This window comes from Gopherus evgoodei, chromosome 1 (assembly GCF_007399415.2).
Source record: "Gopherus evgoodei ecotype Sinaloan lineage chromosome 1, rGopEvg1_v1.p, whole genome shotgun sequence".
Lineage (NCBI taxonomy): Eukaryota > Metazoa > Chordata > Testudines > Testudinidae > Gopherus > Gopherus evgoodei.
The window spans coordinates 54,042,259-54,058,506 of NC_044322.1; the positions used below are offsets into that span (position 1 = coordinate 54,042,259).

Sequence of the window (16,248 nt, forward strand, 5' to 3'; positions counted from 1 at the left end):
GCATATTGTGAGGGCCTACAGGCTGCACACCAGAAATGAGAAATTTTCAGAAGCAACTGAACAACCTAAATTAAGCCAGGCTTGGGGGAAACAGATTAGGTAGCAAAAAAGCAAATAAGTAAATGCTAGACAAAGAGTTTACGTTAGAGGTGCCAAATCCTGCATTAATTTCAGTGGCATTCCATTCAGATGCAGGGATTCACCCACACAGAATTCAAGGCTCCAGTGCTTCGAACATTTTAACTTATGTTCAACTTTATTCATGTGAGTCAGTCTATTGATGAGACTACTCATGGGGAAAGTTAAGCATATGCATAAATGTCAACAGGATCAGGGCCCAAAGTTGGTATTATATTTAAAGAAGTTATTGTGTCACTGACAATTATTTTTGCAAAGCCATGGACAACTGAGGAAGTAATAAAAGACTGAGAAAAACAATTATGATATCTATTTTCAAAAAAGGAAAGAAAACTGGTCCTGGTGATTACCATTCTGTACATCTGTGGTGCCTAAACTTTTCCTGTCGTGTCCCCCCTTATCAGTAATGGAATGAGTCTGTGCTCCCTCTCCATTACTGCACAGTTGGCTCAACAGAGGAGCATGGGCTGAAGGTGGAGCTGGGGGCAGAACTGGGGATGGGGAAGGAGCTGGAGCTAGAGGCAGAGCTGGCATGGGGATGGAGAAGGAATGAGGGCAGAGCTAGGCTGGAGCCAGAACCGGGCTGGGGGTAGAGTGGGGCTGTGGCTGGGCCAGAGCTGGGCAGGGGGCAGAGTGGAACTGGGTTGCACTCCCTCCTTGCCCCTGTGGTGGCTGACCTGGGCCCTGCCATGCACCCCCCAAATGTTTGGGGGCATGCCCCACAGTTTGAAGACCACTGCAGGGGTGCCAGAACAGTGGAGGGCCAGGAGGCCCATCACTTCTAAAAGTGGGAGGGCTATGCCCTCCCACTATTTACCAGCCATAAGGGTGAGTGATGAGATGGGGCAGAGAGGAGTGAGCGGGGGGGCAGGGTTTTGAGAAGAAGAGATGACACAGGAGTGGGGTCTTGGGGGACAGGGTTGGCACAGAGGCTGGACCACTGCTATACATCTAAGTTCTATCACTGCTAAAATAAAACATCCAGTGAAAGAACTGAATAGTCATGAAGAGTAAACTACTTTCTCACCATTAAATGTTTTCTCTTCAGTTCAGGGTTGAAGCTCATTGGCATGGCACTGTGGAGAAGTCTGCTGTGCCACTGCCCCCTGAAACTAATCTATGGATAAATATAGGGCTTCAGTTTCAACAAATGCCAAACTGGCACCTTTCAGGAGTGCTAAATTAACAACAAAAAAACCACAAAATTAAAACAGTAAGTGTATTGATATTTAAAAACTAGCAACATTTGGACAGGTTTATCGATATGCTACTGTGGAATCAAAGCTCAGTAACATCTCATTTCTTTACTTAGCCCCAACAAAGGAGGATGTGCTTCATTACTCTTTGGGGGCCCGGTAGCTATTTCAGGATCAATATCAGGGGCTTAGAATGAAATATAGTATATCCCAGCCTTTCTTGCCCATTATCAGAGGGGTAGCCCGTGTTACTCTGGATCTGTAAAAGCAGCAAAGAATCCTGTGGCACCTTCTAGACTAACAGACGTTTTGGAGCATGAGCTTTCGTGGGTGAATACCCACTTCGTCAGATGCATGTAGTGGAAATTTCCAGGGGCAGGTATATATATATGCAAGCAAGCTAGAGATAATGAGGTTAGTTCAATCAGGGAGGATGAGGCCCATAAGGCTCGTTCTTATCTTAAAGAGAATCATGACAGCAGGAAGACTAAAAAGTGAAATTGAGGGTTGGCTATTCAGAGTTCAGAGGTGAGGCATGGTGAAAATGTGCTACAATTTTTTAAACAAAATATTTGTAAGAAGGTCTACAAAACTGATGTACTTCTCAGTCCTGCAAACACTTTTTATTTGGTGTACTGTGTATTATCATGAGAAGTTCCATTGATTATGTCTACACTGGTGAATTTAGGACCTTTAATTCAATAACATTGCAACACTACCAGTAAACAAGGGTAGATGTGGTATAACAAAGTCTTATCTACACTACAGCCTCTATCACTGCTATCACAAGTGAAGCTGCAACTGTGATGAGTTATGGGTCCTAAATTTGCCAAAGTAAGCTGAAGACTGGCTGGCTATTGTAGGAAGTAGAGGATGGGTGGTAAGAGGACCCCTGCCAAGCCTCACGCATACATCCAGAAACCCCCTAGCCCTCCATACCCAAACCCCACCCCACTGAACCTCAAACCCTGCATCTGGAGCCCCCCCTGCACCCATAGCCCCTGCCTCCGGCCCCCCATCCCTGCACCCAGCCCACCTCCCCACTGAGCTCCCTGCACTCAAACCCCCACCTTGATGCGCCACCCCCTGCACCACCCTGAGCTCTCACATTCAGACCCCCATGCCACTGACCCCCAACTAGCTGCACCCAGATCCCCACCCCACCAAGACCCACTCCCCCAGCACCGAGATCCCCACACCCAGTCTCCTCCGCTAAGTCCCAACCACCTTCACTTGGAAGCCCCTGCAGAGTCCCATTGCGTCTGCACCTGGAACCCGCACCGCAACGAGCCTCTGTGCATCCAGATCCCCACACACACATAGACTCCCCTACTGAGCTGCCTGCACCCAGATTGTTCCACACAGAATCCTCTCACCCCACACTTGGATTCCTCCACACTTGGATCCTGCCTGGTAGAGCATGTCTTCCCCACACCTGGTATGCCTAGCGCAGTGGGGCAGAGCCTAGGGTGTTTCTAGGGCAGGCCCAGACCTTGTTCTGTGTCAGGGTTGGGTGCAGCCTCACCACTGAGTCCATGTCCCAGGTATGAGGGGGCAGGGTGATCTCCCACTTTCATGCAGCCAATCGCTTGTGGTCCCCACTGTCACGCTGGAGCCTCTGCATTTATTTATTGACAGATAAAACTTGCATAACTTTGCATATTTTTTAATTTTTTGGCACAGATTGACATCAAGAGTAGATGAGATACAGAGACAAGTTGGGCAAGGCTGGGCTCAAATTGGACGGGGGGGAATCCCCCAAGATCCACCCACAACCCAAGTTCTGCCCATTTGGGATACCAAAATGAGATGCCACTCACAATAGATTGTGCAGGTGTTCAAATCTGATCATACTTATTCTGCTGGGCTCCTCAGGCTTGGCACCCCTCTGGATTTGGATACACCCACTGCATTATTAAGATGCAGGAACTACAGACAAGTGTCTAAGGCCCTGGCTCCAAGTATTACTTGATAATGACAGAATCTCAATGTTCATTACAAATAAAAGTGTCTAAAAACATGAACCACGGGTAACTGATGCAATAATGTGCATCTGAGTCTGCAGACAGCATCCAGCAAAGGCAGCTGTTATAGCCAGAGAGGAAGCTGCCTGGCCTGAAATTCATCATCGATACAGACCAAGCCCCTGCTGATCTGAGGGGACCTGGCCTGGTCAAGGTAAAGATTTGAGGATTGGATGTCCCTTGGCAGCTCAGAGACCCCGCTAGGCTCTGTTCTTCCCTCTAACCTTTAGCTTCACTGGTCAAATTGAGGAGGGGGGCTAGGGGGAAGTGGTAATACTCTCCCAAATGCCTCCCAATTGTGACACCAGAATGGACATCACTCACTGTAAATTGCACACATCTTCATAATATGATCATCCCTTTCCTTTCTCATATGCTGTGATCAGCAGGTAAGTAGTTAATAATTTTGATATTTAAATAAGTGTAATTGTACAATATTTGACTCAATACCCCATTGAGATCAATGGAAGTAATTAAGAAATCAAGACATCTTCCACTGGTTTCTATTTGTGCAGATCTGTTCAGTTATAAGTAATATCGAGAATAACTTTTTATAAATTACGTTTCACTAGTTATCTTAGATTTGAGATATGGCGAGATAGTAGTGAATGACTGTATTTCTAAGTGTCTTGGAGATCTAAATGCTTGTTAGAGAGAGCCAAAAAAAGCCAAAGAGAGCAAAATTTCAGGAAGTTTTTATTTTCTTAAAGTTTCAAATGAAAGTTTCTGCCTTTACATGAAATAATCTAGACAATTCAAGTAGGATGTTAGTTTATGGCCCTGATCTTGCAAAAACTTATATAGGAAGTATATGATTATTAAAGTCAATGGGACTACTCACAGTCCATAAAGTTAGCTATGTGCCTAAAATCTTTACAGGATAGGGGCCTAAGCATGTTAAGTAAGGAGTCTAAATGTGAGGGCAATGATTAGACATTAGGGGATACAAAATCTCATTTTAGCTACAATCTTGGTGAAACCTTAACTATGAAGTTATGATTGACAACACCATAATTCACACTACAGACCAGAGCAATTACAACCTGTTGTGTAGGCTGTCAGATCTCCGTGGTACACCTTTCCCTTATACACTGTTTTGCATTATAGTTAAAAATGGTTATTCATAGAAAAAGATGTCTAGAATGTTGACTATGAATCAGTGTGTATAAACCAAACACATACAAATAGTATAGACAGTACTATAGTTTTTCTTTCACTGAAACTGAAATTTTTGATACTTTATCAGTTCAAAGGTCATTTTTTTGAAAGTTTGATTTTCACTAATCTTTTAGTAAATTAAGGGTGAAAATATGTATTATCTTTACTGCTATAAAGTGATTAATTATTTTAACACAATTTAAAATAGCTAAACTTTACAAGCTGAAGTTTTTCAGGTGGCTAGTGCTGATTATGAACTTGTTTCAAAGATAATTAGAGGGAAAGGATATACAAATTTAAAAATCACTTTTGCAATGTACTATATAACATTTCCACTAAGTTTGAAGGACAGTGTAATAAATTAAACACAGAATATCAATGTATGCAATGTTGTTGTAGTCATGTTGGTCCCAGGATATCAGAGAGACAACATAGGTGAGGTAATATCTTTTATTGGGCCAACTTCTGTTGGTGAAAGAGACAAGCTTTGGAGCTTACACAGAGCTCTTCTTCAGGTCTCTCTACATAATGGTAATGTTAGTTATGTAATTATTTGTGTTATTTTTGCACTGCCGTTTCACTGTGAAGTTCCAGAACTGCATACTTTTGATCATACAGCTCTAGAAGAGTGTAGTGAAATCAGTAGAAATATTAGGCCCTCAGCTTACAAACCTTTATACTTTTGAATAGTTTTGCTGAGCTTAATGGACTCACTCACATACATGAAGGGAAAGATTTTCAAAGATTATAAAAGTCAATGGGAGTACAGCACCTAACTCCCATTTGTGCTTTTGAAAATCTGCCCCAAAGTTAGGTATGTAAACAAGTGTTTGCAAGATCAGGGCCTTGTTTGTTTAATCTTTTTTCTTAAGGAAAGGAAAAGAAGTTACATGAAATATCTTACAATAATTTTACATTAAGGTTATAATTTTAGGCCCAGCCTCTGACCCTGCAAGCTACTCTGCACTGGTGCAATGGATGGGTTCTGTACAAGCACAAGGGTCCCTCACAGGAGCAGGTCCTTAAACAGTTAAAAGCCAAGTGTAGTCTAGTAGTTTGAACAGGGGACTAAAAGTCAAGCAGACCTGACTTCTTATCCTTCCTCCACAGCCCTGAGCAAGTCACAACCTCCATCTCAGCTTTCCCATCTGTAAAATGGGGATAGTGATACACCAAACTAGCAGGTGGGATACCATGTTTAGTCAATGTTTATGAAGTGGCTGGATGATGAAAGAGTCTATAGACATTGCTAAGCCTTGTTAAATGCCAAAGCTAACACTTTCAAAGGAAATCTTAATTTGCCTCCATTGAAGGTAGGCAGTCTATCCAGTGGCTAGTTATACACTCTGGGCCCAAGGCTGCCCTCAGATGGGCCCACACAGCTGCAGCCCACTTCAGGCAGAACTGCCTAGCTGTGTCTGAGGGCAGAATTAGGCCAAATACAGCGCTGATGTAAACTGACTTGTGGGAGCTGCTGTGGCCAAGACAGAATCGGGCCCCACAGGCTACAGCTGTGCCATGGGGGCGAGTAACTCTGAGCGCCTCCAACTTCTGCGTGGCCTGGCTCGGGGGGAAGGGGGTGTCGGGCTGTATCGCGAGCGCTGCACTGGCAATGGGCTTGGGGATGGACTGGTTTATTATCGGGTGCGCTAAAGTTTCTCGATGTTGCCCCCCTCTTTTTTCCCCCTCTCTCTGAGTCTCCCTCCCCCGCCCCCTCTCGCCCCCCCTTTACCTTGACAAGTCCATAGGGCTGATGGTGAATGACTGTCTCTCTCCCCAGGGTCTGGGGCTCTGGGTGACATTCCCCCCTCCCTTCTCCTCCCCCCCCGTGAGTGGCGGTTGGGTTGCTAGTGCGGGAACGCGCGCTAGCGGGGAGGGGGTGGAGCGCGCGCCAGCGGGGAGGGGGAGGGGTGCTATTGACAGCAGCGCCGTCTCCGTAGCGCTGCCTCAGCGCGAGCAGCTCTCCCCCTCGCTCCCCCCCCATTCCCGGCATGCCCCAGGGCAGCGGGGCTGGCTCTAACGAATTTGAATGAAGAGCCCTGCGCTTTCGGCGCCATTTTCGAGTGATGCCCGATCGCATCGCTGCCGCGGGGGAGCCGCAGCTAGCGGGGCCGCTGGGCTGGGCGCAGACCGCCGCCAAAAATACCCGCGGCCCGAGGAGGCGCCCGCACAGGCGGTAAGAGCCGGAGGGAGCGGCCGCGGGGGGAGGGTGTTGTCCGGTTAACGGGGTCGACCCGTGTCCCGCCTCCGGGAAAAATCCACCCGAAACCCTGTCGGTGGGGATCCCGGCCCCGGAGGCAGCAGTGGGGTGAGCAGGGCGGCGGTAGCGGCGGCTCCTCAGCGTATCTGTCACTGTCAGTCTCCAGCCTGGGAGGATCGGGGCCCGGAGCGCCCGCCTCTCTCAGGTAACCCTCGCCCCAGGGCGGCTGAAGGGAGCATCTCCCGGGCAGAGACCCTGTCTGCGATCGTGCTCCTCTCCCCTCCCCCCCTTCGCGAGCGGCTCAGCCCCAAGCAGAGATGGGCAGGGAAGTTAGAGGCAGGGTGGGGACCCGGAACACCCCGAGCGGAGGGCGCCTTCCCAGCTCCCAGTGGGCGCCCCGCTGCCGTGACGTGACGTGACAGGCTGTGGTCCCCGTGGCCGTGGGCATTGCGGGGCAGACCGGAGATGCTCGGGATACAGCGATTGCTGGTTCCACTGGTCTGCAGCAGTCAGCAGGGCTCCCCTCTCTCAGCCTCCCGCCCCCCCGGGTTTGTAACCCGGATTAGGGCCCCCCGAATAGCCCCTCTTTCCCCCCGCCCCTTTTCCGTGAAGGCAGGTTAACTCCTCTCTCTCGGAGCTCTCTCAGCCTCGCACTTTGTAAGATCGTAATTTCCCGTGTCACGGTCTCGAAGCCGCCTTTAGCAGAGACCTGGGTGACGGTTGTGCAGCCGCACGCTATCGCATTTATCATCTCCGTCCCTTTGGCTAATAACGAAGGACCGACGCGCTTTTAATCGTATATTACCCAGGACTAATTGTTTTTAACATTAACACGCGAGTTGACTTCCCGAGCTCAAAGGGAAAACGTAATTTGGGACCATTTGAATCGTACCAGTCGTTTGTAGGTGCTTTTTGCCTTCTCTTCCTCCATCCCCCCAAAATAAATAAATATCGTTCCCATAGGCAGCGTAGTCTAATACTGTGATTAGAAGTGGCCATTCACCATCTCTTCTCCGCCTACTAAACTCTCCGTCTCTGTCACCCGGGTCGCTATTTGTCATTGGCTTAGCTGTTTTTTTGGTGGCTGTTTCTATGTCAGTTCTCGGTGGGCAGCAGTTCTCAGTCTCCCCTGGGTTATGAGGATTTGTGCTAATGGTGATATGTAATGGGCTTATTCGCGCAGTGTATGTGATGAGCGACTACCCCGTTGCATACACATAATATGTGACACTGTGTCTTTTCCTCCACGACGCTATTTAACCCTCTCGGGACTGGATTTGGCGTGGGCGCTCACGCTTCATAGTTGCGCACACACAAGAAAGACATCTTTTTGTTGCAGCAGTTACTTGGTGGGAGTGAGTGGGGGATAATAATGTACAGGGGGCAGGCAGATAAGCTAAACGTACAGCGCTGCAAACTCAGAAACAGGCAGACCATCTGGCTCCTTCCCAGATACAATTTCTAGCGCTACTTTTATTCCTCTGCCTACTTCCCTATTCGCTTTCGGCCGCCAGAACCTTTACCAAATGCAGGAAGACGTATGAATATTTCCCCGAATCCTGCTAGATCTCAGGGCACTAGTCTACTTTCCTTGAGCACCCAGTAGCCCCACTGAATTCCGGGGAGCGTTGGGTGCGCAGTGTATTCAGGATCGGGCCCTCATTTATGTGCCACTTCAGAAAATACTGGACCGAGTATACGGTCCCCCTGATTGGCTGCATGAACGCATTACTGGGGCTTGAAGGTTGGACTGGGTCATAGGATTTCTCCGCTTCTCTCCTTGTGCCCCCCCACCCCACCCAACCCCCCGTGCGCGCATCTATCCACTCTGGTTAGTGCCAAGAGTTTGTGCGTTTTACTTAGCACCCTCTGCACCGAAAATAATGAGTTAATAGAGTAACGTAGGAGGAGGGACGTACAGAAGAGTTGGGGTGCAGAAGTGTTGTACAAAGGATTTCTATGTACATGGTTGAAGGCTTGTAGCCTTAAAGTGAAATACAAAACTTAGCGTGTTAGCTGGATTCAAGGTATTTTCTGTGTAAGGCAGAAATACAATAGTTTAAGAACACATTCTTATTGTGAACCCTGGGTTTTTCTCAGTTTTTAAATCCAGTATACAAATCAGACTATTCAGTCTATCTATTCAGGTACAGTTACTCTTAGTTTGTCTCTAGCTTATCCTTAAATCCTCATAGCTAGAAATTTAAGTTTAATCTGTTAAATTGTGATGCTAATAATACCTTATGACATTTTAGCATTTATTTCCTTGGAGGTATATGATTACTACTTAACTGTTTTAAGAAACATTTTTAATACTTTGTGCCAGAATGTGCACAAAGCTGTTTCTTTGTAGCTGAGTGTATACTTTTTAAAATATCAGTATTTGAACAGATTTACACTATTCAGCAATGGAAGTAAACTTATAAACACTGACTTTCACTTTCAAGGAAATAACTGTCCTGACTCTCATAGTTAATTTATAAAACAGAACAGGTAAGTATTGTACAGGTGGGTATGCTTTATTTCATTCTCTGACATTAAGTACCTAGCATACATATTATTATGCTTTATTATAGTCTTCTATAATTAAAATATTTGCATTTACTAGATATTTAACTACATCAGTGATTTCTTTTTAGCTTCATTTTTATTTCAGAACTTTGCTATTTCCATTTTTTATAATGATATAAAAGTGGGTGTGGCTAAAAAGAAAGCAGCAAGCAATCTGATATCATTATACAGTGCACATTTATGTAATTTATATGTTTCCTGATACTTGATTTACTCATTTAATGTATTTGAGAAATTTACTTAGTTTAAATTGAACCTCATAAGACTGCTTGCATTTTTCACCTCAGTTAAAATGTCAAACATTAACTGAGGTTTACTTGGCCTTAGAAAAGATTAATTTGATATTTTCTCTAAATATATTTTTAGCTCTAATAAACATGTATTTACATTAGACCCATAAATGAAAGTTATAGTTATTCATTTGTGATCAGATTTTTGCTTATAATTTTGTCATGAAACATAATCAGTATCCTCTTCATAAATTTGTTTCTGTTAAGCCTGTTCAGTTATTTTGGCTCTCAGAAAAACTTTTCAAGTAGGCTACAGTTGTCCTGTTAAAAGCTAATGTTGCACTGAAACTTCCCAAGAGGTACAGGGTGTTTTTGTTTATGTTTTTTGCAAGTGTAAATCTACTGGAGATTGAAGAAACTTTTTTTAATAAATAAAAAGGACTATTTCCTAGTAATTTGGAATTACGTGGATAGCTTTTACTGATATTGTGTTGTATTGTATTGGAAATGTATTGTAGCAACATTTTAAGATAGAATATTTTAGTTAGCTAGATATTAAAGTTAGACTGTACCATCTGCCCTCTTTGTTTTTTGTTTTTTTTTTAAGCTTAATAGAATCGAGACTTCTTACTGTTCCATGTGAAATACAAAGCTATAGAAGAAAACTTATTTCTAAACTTAATAGTTTTAATTTCCTTAAGTTAATTGTTATTTTCTGTATTAGGATACATTAGAATTTGTAGTTACATATTGCTTGAACTGCATACACGCTACCTGCCTATATGTACACTCCTCAGGGAAAATTTGTTACCCATATTGGATGTCATAAGGCTGTTCTAACAGGTGTATCAAAAACAAATCTGGAATGTTTTGTGTAATGTATACACACACCTCCTATTTTTATGTACAAAATAGTAATATAACGGTCTGTTTTTGTAACAATTTTTTTTTTAATATTTGAGATAGGAAATATTAAACTATATTTAAAAGGAACTGGGAAACTTAAAATTATAGTCTCTGCATATGCTGGAGGTATTTGCTTTCTTACATACAGGTTTTTTTTCCAAAGCCAATTACTAATCATTTCAGTAATTACATTCATTGCTTATTTCATCACAAATTGTCCAAAGGTAGAGCATCTTAGACTTATTTTGGCTATCTGTGGAAGCTATAGGGAATAAAATTCAGGCTTTTGTGTCCAAATTGAAATGAATATTTGATAGCAAAAATTTAAAAAAACAGAATCGTTTTTTTTAAAGTATATAAATATATTTTGGATATATTCTCTGTGCATCTATTTGAAAGTTCTAAATAGCTAATAATAATAATCTTGCACTAGAACCAGTGGTCAGAAAAAAATACTACCTTTCCTATTTAATAATAATATTTTTTTGTTTGGATCAAGCTATATAAAATCACTTTATTTTTATACACAGTATATTACATTTCTGTGACTCTTTATACACTACTTTTGTTTAGAAATAAGTTATTTAATTTTTGACTCGGCTAGTAATGCATTTTTAAGATAGAAATAACCGTAAGTATTTATAAATATTGAGGGAAAGGTGAGACTAATAATAGGGATATGAAAGTTGTCTAAATTTAAACCTAAATGAAAAAGTCGGTTTGCAGTTTTATTTATTTTGTGAATTATTGGCACTTGCTCTATAGAATTGCTGAGTAGTCACTGTCTTAGTACCTATCAAACTTGAACTTCTTTTCTTTTTAACTCTATATTATCATGAAAATATTTTCATAATTGTGTGTGGTACACTGTGTTTCTGAGATGTTAAGGATTGGCTTAGTTTAAACCTTCTGTTTTGTTTAATATAACTTAAATCAATGCCTGTGTTGATTTGTTTAACCCTTTATTGTAATTTTTTTTAAGTCTAATTCTGCTAAAAGAAACATTTGGATAGGTCTATACCTTAGAGATTTAATGAGTCTATAATTCTGAGAAATAATTTAGTTCTCAGCTTCATTTATTTTTGTATGACAACTTCCATCAGTCTTGCATGAAGATTGGAGGTGGATAATGTAACTTCATTTCTAATTCAGTTATGTTGTAAGTTTGACTATTTTTAATTGACTAATATTTGTGTCTAATTGGAGTTCACTGTAGTTGTACTTTTGAAAGCTAGTTTCTATTTGTGGAAAGTAGTAGACTTCAAAATCTTCCTTTAATTCTGAACAGTTTTTAAAATTTTAGCAGTTTAGAATAACTAGAGTACAAGTATGTCCCCATTTATTATTGTGTATACACACAAATGGTATATAAATACAAATATATAGTTTTTACTAAATATGAAAGCATTTCCAAAGAAGACTTATTCAAAATCAAGATATAATCTTGAAACTGAAAAAAATAGCAATGACTCTCTGTGGTCTTTGTTAATGTCTGAAGGAAACCGCTACTGAAAGTGGCAAAAATATATATATTTTTAGCTATTTAGTTTCTAAAGGCTGGTAAGTGTATCCATTGTAAATATAGATTATTATTAACTTTGAGAATTGAATCAAAAATCCACTGATTTGTTTATCTAGTAAGAAATGTCCAATTGGGTTAAGATTTGGGCTTAGAAAAATATCTTGATCGTGATTTTAAATTTCTTTTGTGATAACAGGAGTATGTTTAGCTTCAAACTTAACATTTAACATACTAAACTATTATATTTCTACAATTTTGTTTAGGAAAAAAAATCAACAAAAGAAATATATTATTGTCTGGATATTTTTTCCAAATTATTTGTGCTTAAAGGGTGGAAATGGTGAAGGTGTATTGGGGAAGAGAAATAAAGGTAAAGAAAAATGCATTTTTACAATAAAAGTAAGTTAACCTTATTCAAGATATTATTGATGTCTTTAATAAAACTTGAAAATACAGTTAAGGAGTAAAGAGCAAATATATTGAAAATATTTGTAACCAGGTGACCAGATCTAATCATCTGCTGCTTATTTATTAGACATAGTCAGGATGTATCTTGTCATAGCACCTATAGTCCAAAAGCTAAATAAATCTGAGAATTTGGCTATATTAATTCATTGTTTCTTCCTGTAAATATTTTGAAGTGACCATCTTTATCAGGTTTTTGCCTTGTTTTTATCCAATAAATTCCATGGTCACATTTCTCACCCCCCACCCCCCGCTTTCAAATGTGTGTGACTGCAATACTATACAATTCCATTAGATGCTATAGAGTAATTTATTGTGTTTATACAATTCCTCCTTGTTAAAAATGTTGATTGTACTGCTGGTGTCTTGAAAAAAGTGGACTAAAAACTGTTTTAAAGAAAGCACTACATGCTAAACACTTCTTGATAAAAGTCAGTAGCGGATTTCAGGAAGTATCACAGTGCACACATTAATTGTTAAATGTTTATAGTTAACTGTTTAATTCTTTTTCTCTCCTCCCACTCTTTCTCCCCCTTACTTCCCACAAGAATACATTATAGGGAGAATGAAAGCAGAAACATACTAATCTGATTTGTTTCAGGAGGCTACTGATAATAAAGAAGCATATCACAGGTGTTTCTAATCAAGTCAGTTTGAGGGGTTTTTTTTTTGTGTGTGTGTTTTTAAAATTAGGGTTTTCCTTAACATAGACAAAGTGAGGGTCAACTTGATGACCTACATCTATGTTTGGGGATCAACCATGAAACTGTGGGTGTCGGAAATATGTTATAATACATGACATTTTTATTGCAGGTTTTGACCTTTCAATAGAGAGCTGATTCTGGAGAACAACTTACTTCTGTGATTGAAAAATTCTCTCTGGAAAGCTGATGGAGCATGAGAATGGTATATATCATATTAACATTTCACATATTTCAGATGCTCTTTATTTTAAAAAATGCATGTAGTAATAGGACTTCTTTGGTTTATGCATAGTGAGACTGTTATACCGAGTTAAAGATTTTCTGTTTGCTGAAGTTATTCTTCTTCACATTCGCTCTGTTAAGTTTTAAGACTAAATAAAAAAACAGTCTCCATTTCCCTCTGAAGACAGTCTGTGTGTTAAGTGGCCAAAATATGTACAAAAAGCTGAGCTTGCAACAGTCTTGCTTATTGGAGTTACATAAATTCTCCATATAGTGTTGTTCTCATATTCTTGTACTGGGAATCACTACTGCTAATGCAAAATAATAATAGTAATGGATGATACAATAGTTATTTTTAAGTAATTTTATTCTGTTGTCAATAGTGTGTGTGAAAGAAGAATGGAGAACTAGCTGAGTGCATTTAAATGTATTGTACAAAATTATTTTTGAAAGTTATTAATAACTAGCCACTTCACCATTAAAGCAGTATAGAATTTGCAAAAAAATTTTCAAACCCCACCTATATAAAGAGTTATCAGAAATTTTAATTTATCTTGGAACCTATCAATAAATATTTAGGTATTATACAGTAAAACAATGAATTATTTAACAATAATAAACATAGAATATACAGTACTCATCTTGCAAGTCTTGCTTTGTACTAAGTGGTAATTTTGGTTGAAACTGAGAAATCCACTCAAAGTAATCAAGACCTTTCTACTTGTATATGAATAATCTCAGCTAACCATTAAAACAAACAACTGAAATTTAAAAAGTAATTACACTAAGATCAAACAAATTTATGTTTAAACACTAAACAGAGCACTAGAAATTAAAAGACTTTCTCTCTCATAAAATGCATTGTGGCAAAAACTAATTTTATGAACATATTGTGTGTGACATTCGCAATTTGAGTATTCAGCTGGTCTAGAGCTTTTAGCCTTAATCAAATCTTACTGCCTTTTTAAATGTATATATCTTTGCAGAAAATAATTGTACCAAAATGTAAGATATAAACTTTTCTTTTAAAAGCTGCAATATGCCCATACAATTGCTGACTGTACCTGAAAAAGCTCCAGCAAATCCATAGATGTGTAAAATGTATCTATCCTTTATTCGGTAGCTAATTTCAAATCAGGTTGAAGGATTGCAAGTGGTCAGCAATAATACACCTTTTATTGTAACAATATTTTAGGAAATTTTTTTTCTTAAAGAATGTATGGGAAATATTCTATATAGTCTGACCATTTTGTAGATACTGAAAGCCTTCTACATAAAATTAACATCTGAAAACCAAAACCTTGAGTCCACAAAATATAAAATGTAAATAAATTTGGACTGGAGCATAACTTTTATATGTTGATAAACCCACCATCTTGCCTTTATTTTATTGTAAATAGGTAGTGAATTTTTTTAAATCTCTATTAGAATAAACAAACCCCCCAAAATTACTATTTTATTGGGATTATTATTAATACTCCTGTTTGGGATAATTTGCATAACATGCAAAGTTTTTTTTTAAACTTTAGAAGCTGTTCAGAACCTCTGTTTTTGATTCAATGGATATTATTCAGTTACGAATAATTTGAGTTTCCAGTTCTCTAAGAATATAAGGACTTTGCATTCATTTTAATAATTTTGTTCTAATTTTTCTGTGCAAAAGCTATTACAGTCCTGTTAATGAAAATTGGAATTATATTGGTAGGCAAATCTATCTAAAATTCCCTTGTTACAAATTTAAAAGGTGAAAATTTGATAAGGTGTTCCTCAGTCTGACTAATGTTGAGGGTATTTCTAATGTAATATTTTGAAGGACAGTATGCTGTCTAGATTTTAACTATAAATCTAAAGGATTATTGTAAATTTAGGGCCTAATGCTGCAAACTCTTAGACACAGATAGTGTTAAAGGCTGCTATGAGTAAAAATTTGCAGGATCATGGCCTTAATAGTTGCAATCCTTTGTTTTTTAATATTTGTTCAAAATACTTGATTGCCTTAAATGGATAGTTTTGGAATATAGTAGTATTTTGGGGGAGTTGCCTCAAAATGAGGAATTAAAATGTGTACCAACACACTTACTCAGAAGGCTTACTAACTTACAAGCTCAAATATCACACAGGACTGCTACTTTAAATAAAGTCAATTTTCATTATAAAATCCACTTTTCAGCTCTTGATTTGTTATAGAAATTTTCCATACTGAAACTTGGTCTGTATTATTCACAGCCCAAAAGAGAGTATAGTGACTGTCTAGAGGGATGTAAGGTGTGTTTTTTCTCACACTTAAGTTTGACTGCTGCAATCCTTACTTAGGCAAAACTCTTGTTGGGAGTTTTGCCTGAATAAGGACTGCAATGAGGGGCCCTTAAAAATAATTGGTGTGGGCATTTAAACATTACTATTTATATTTAACTTTTTTAATTAGTCTTAATTATCTAATAGTAATTGAAGATGAAAGGGATAAAAGTGCACAAGATTTACTTTTTTACAAACCTGCATATGTGTAACATTTTGTGACCATTTTTATTATTCCTACTTTAGGTGTGTACACAAAACTATAGACGTTGGCTAAATAATAGTTTTGAGAGCTGACAACACATGCTCATATAATAGATCATAACTCTCTAAAAAAGCTGTTGCAGATTACTGTGTCAATTTTCCTATGCTTTCTTTATAGTCTTCTCTTGCTTTTCTAAGTCAGTTGAAATGAATAGCTGCATATCTACTTCATGAAAATTATTTAACTTGTGCCTAGTTATTACAACACATGTAAAATCACCCATTGTTTGAAAACTATGATATCTTAGGCAAGGCAGTTTAAAGTTTTGGAATCCTTCATAACTGCATTTCCTGGTTTTTGTTGATTTAAACTAAATCCAGCATTAACATTTTAATGTAGGCTTTTGTATGTT

The 16,248-nt window shown here is 39.5% G+C and overlaps 2 long non-coding RNA genes across 5 annotated transcripts in view; one reads left to right on the forward strand and one right to left on the reverse strand.

Annotated features, from left to right (window-relative positions):
- Positions 1-6,687, reverse strand: part of LOC115652514 — a 48,746-nt gene extending 42,059 nt beyond the window's left edge. For both annotated transcript variants that reach the window (XR_004000674.1, XR_004000669.1), the window contains exon 1: positions 6,249-6,687. This is a non-coding gene — a long non-coding RNA (uncharacterized LOC115652514). The remainder of the gene's footprint in view (positions 1-6,248) is intronic.
- LOC115652506 overlaps positions 1-16,248 on the forward strand; it is a 91,535-nt gene that overhangs the window by 45,543 nt on the left and 29,744 nt on the right. Inside the window, exons 5-6 of one of the 3 annotated variants that reach the window (XR_004000665.1) lie at positions 5,627-5,700; positions 13,224-13,316. This is a non-coding gene — a long non-coding RNA (uncharacterized LOC115652506). Of the gene's footprint in view, positions 1-2,102; positions 2,169-5,626; positions 5,701-13,223; positions 13,317-16,248 lie in introns of all 3 variants that reach the window. The other 2 variants (XR_004000666.1, XR_004000663.1) reach the window with 2 other exon arrangements.